The sequence below is a fragment of the Octopus bimaculoides genome, chromosome 22, assembly GCF_001194135.2.
Source record: "Octopus bimaculoides isolate UCB-OBI-ISO-001 chromosome 22, ASM119413v2, whole genome shotgun sequence".
NCBI classification, from domain to species: Eukaryota; Metazoa; Mollusca; class Cephalopoda; order Octopoda; family Octopodidae; genus Octopus; species Octopus bimaculoides.
The window spans coordinates 4,802,208-4,806,806 of NC_069002.1; positions in this window are offsets into that span (position 1 = coordinate 4,802,208).

A 4,599-nucleotide genomic window follows, 5' to 3' on the forward strand; every position below is an offset into this window, starting at 1 on the left:
CTCATGCATCCTTATTTTTCCAACCATTATATACATGAATTACCATTGAACTTCAAAAGCTCAAAGACAATATAATGTATTGATATGTTTATTTTTTTATATATTATTTTCTTCATTTTGTACTTCTTTGTAAAAAACATTTTCATTCTCCTTCTTGAAAATTTGCTTCGCAATGAAAGCCGGTTAGAAATCTTTATTAAAATATGCTTCCAGTTTAGTATTCTGCCTTATTCTTCATTTTCCTATTATTTCTCCACGTGCGGTTAACACAACCCCACTATTTACTGACTTATATATATATGCCAGTGTCACATTAAAAGCACCCAGCTGTAGAAACCAAGCCAAATCAGACTGGAACCTGGTGCAGCTCTTCTGCTTGTCAATTCTGGTCAAACCATCCAACCCATGCCAGCATGGAAAACAGGCAATAAAGGATGATGATGATGATACATATATGTATGTGTATGTATACCTTCACACACACACACACGCGTGTTTAGGTGCAGGATTCCTGAACGTCTGGCTTGTTCCTTATTGTGTGATAACTCTAGGCAAGAAAGCGCCATCTACAATTGTTTGAGATTGTCCTAAGTTATTTCATTGAAATTGAGGTGACACGAACTATACTGAAGCCTTCTTTGGTTTGATAGAATGGTTAGCACGCCAAGCGAGATGCTTAGAGGTATTTCGTCTGTCTTTATGTTCTGAGTTCAAATTCCGCCGAGGTCGACTTACCTTTCATCCTTTCGGGGTTGATTAAATAAGTAACAGTTACAAACTGAGGTCGATGTGATCGACTTAATCCCTTTATGTTTAGCCCCTTGTGGGCAATAGAGAAATAAATATTAGTAATTCAAGGAGTCAGCCATCACAGTGTCACAATTTGAGCATGCCTGGAAATTATATTAAAGTTTTAAATGCCTGTGGAATATTCCACAGCTTAAACTACGATCCAATGAATATGTAACGCCATTTAATACTCGTCTAAGTTCGTGAAGGAAGCACTGACATACGTGTGTGTGTGGCTGTGGTTGTACGTCTGTGCTCGTGGGTGTAGGTGTACATCTATGAGTGTGTGTATGCGTGCGTATGGTCATGTATGCATGCGCATATGTGTGTGCGCACGAGTATGCGTGCGCGCGCGTATTTGTACATGCACGCATGCGTGCGTATGCGTGTATATATATATATATATATATATATATATGTATGTATATACAGACATATTTATATATGTACGTATGCATATACAGACACAAACACACACGTATGTTTAAAATACGCATTTTGAATGTTAATTATTTTACATGCAAAAACATTAAAGTACACAACACACGGAGAAATTACACACAGACTGGTATATATATATATATACGTACGTGCGTGTGTGTGTGTGTGTGTATACAAAACAATTAGTTCAGGCATTTCATCATCTTAATGACCATTCCACTTCAGATGAGAAACCTTTTTATATATCCGCAACAGTTAAACAGTCAGGTTATAAAAACTGTTCGTCTCATTACAGCTTATGTTTCACATATAATTGCAGATTAACGGAACACTTTAAAAACACAAAACTTGTAACATGCAACCTAAATACTGTCGCTAATGAATTACATATATATATATATATATATATATATATACACACACATGCATGCGTGTGTGTATGCATATTCATGCATGTATGTATACTGCCCATTAACGAAGTATTTAAGATGTACATATATACATACATACACATAGTATATTTAATCCTTGTGTACTAATGAATAATTAAACGTTACACAAACAAGTCGACTATAATTTCTTTCTCTGTGTGTGTGTGTAATATCTATTTACATTATATATATATATATATATATATATATATATACATATATATATATATATTCATAACTATATAAACGAAGTGTTAAACGTTATTATAAGAAGGTATGTGTGTGTACATGCGCAAACACACACACAGAACTATGTATGCAATTAAGGTTGATGAAGGTTGTGCATGCTACAATTCTCTTTAAAAATTATCCTTTATACACACACAGGCACAGGTGTGGGTGTGTGGTAAGAAGCTTGCTTCTCAACCACATGGTTCTGGGTTCAGTCCCACTGTGTGGCACCTTGAGCAAGTGTCTTCAACTATAGCCTCAGGCTCACCAAAGCCTTGTGAATGGATTTGTTGTATATATATATATATATATGAGTGTGTGTGTGTATGTATGTATATACCATCATCATCGTTTAATGTCTGCTTTCCATGCTAGCATGGGTTGGACGATTTGACTGAGGACTGGCAAACCAGATGGCTACACCAGGCTCCAATCTGATCTGGCAGAGTTTCTACAGCTGGATGCCCTTCCTAACGCCAACCACTCCAAGAGTGTAGTGGGTGCTTTTACGTGCCACCAGCACGAGGGCCAGACAGATTGGATCCTGTCAAACCATTTAACCCATGTCAGCATGCAACGTGGATGTTGAATGATGCTGGACTTGTGGAGAGTTTTGTGGTATGTGTATGTAAACAATAGTGAAAAGGTAATAAATATGAAGTTACTCTCTGGTAACAATCACCCAGCTGTGAATAGGTACCATGTGGAGGTAGAGTTCATTGTTCTAAGTAGGAGAGGAAGTGTTAGATAATGGGAAAATTATACTGTGCCATATCTACACAACCACCACACAAAGCATGAGTCACAAAAAATCTTCATCCCTGAACAATCAATGATGCTGTTACAAGGGATGAGTTTGCCCTACTCTGAAGAATTATCCAGACCACCCACACATCTCGGATGATGCCTCCGATATGAATATTTTACTGGTATTCGGAGTCAGAACCACAAGCCCAATTATCCTATCCTTACACGACTGTGCATACACACATCATTATGCACGCATGCACACACACACACACACACACACACACACACACACACACACACAACAATGTGAAGTATTGACAGACACAAATGTGCACGCATTAATGAACACAGATGTGCTTACATCAACACACACACACACATACACAGAAGCACATCTTTGTACAAATATACATCACCTGCATGCATACACCTATGCATCTATATGCACGTTAACATGCACGTCTACACACACCACACACTTTCACTAATTATATAATTTACAAGCCGCTATTCATTGGACATCATTATATTTACTCACAAACACACACATATAAACACAAAGCGACAGGAAGACTGACAGTCAGACAGACTGGACAGACAGACAGACAGACGCGTACACAATGTCCAGTTGTGGTGACTAATTACATTCAAACCCAACAACTCACCCGTTTCTTTCTCTCTCTCTGGTCGGTGTGGAAACCATTAAAAGAACACAGATTTTTTGGCAGTCCCTCCTAAATTTGAACCATTCAACCATTCCACATTTCCAGTTAAGAAAAGGAAGTGTGGCGGGGAGGGAGAAAGAGTGGGAGTAAGACATGCGAAGTTTCCGGAATGGTGAAAAATAAAAAAGGTGTTAGGAGAGGGTTTGGCGATTTCAAATTGCCCATCATACCATACACACCCCATCAACCTGAAGTCTATTGAGTTTTTTGTTATGCTTGATTGTGGATAAGGATTTTTTTTTTCCTTTTGAGCCAGGAAAGGGTCTTTGTATTTATTTATTTACTTCATTCTTTCATCTGACTTCCCTGAATCTAACTGCATCTTCACACACCCACCTTTTTTTTTTTTTCAATATAGAAGTCCTATTGAGGCCTTTTGTATATCTCAATTCCCATCTATCAATATATATATATATATGTGTGTGTGTGTGCATATATACACACACATACACACACACACATAGATACAAACACACACACATACATATACACACATAAACAAGTGCACATATACAAAAATACACACACAACTACTCGCAATAAAACATTAATAACTTTGAAATCTGTAAAACTTGTGTGACTGTCTAGTTCTCTCTCTCTCTCTCTCTCTCTCTCACAGACACACACATACAAACACACACACACACACACATACACATACAATTACACACAAAACAATGCACAAATTTATATCAGCATTCATATCAACATACTCATAGATTACACACAATGCCATACATACAACCAAATACACACGTGCATATCTGTGTGTAATACACACACACACACACATTTTACGCAGTATGTATGTAGTGTGTGTATACAATTCTTTGATATTCATTAAATTTCTGTAAAATTGCAAGACATAACCGGAAATTTTAGAACTGGTAATTGTAATGGGAGGGATAAAAGGGAGGGAGGGCGAAAGGTGGATTGTCTGCCATTGTGATATGCCTCTGATAATAGAACCATTGTTGATGCTGTTGTGTAGCTGCTTCTCCCTCTCACACATACTGGTGGTGGAGACGGTGGTGGTGGCGGCAGTGGTGGTGGTGGTGGTGGTTCTGGCATCAGAGATATTATTTTCATTGTGATTGTTGATGATATAATTAACGCGGTGTATGTGGTGGGGTAGTTAGTGATTGGGTTATTGCTGCTGTTGTTGAAGTAATTACAATAGTATTTGACATCCATCATAAACAGATATATATAAATATATACATACATATATA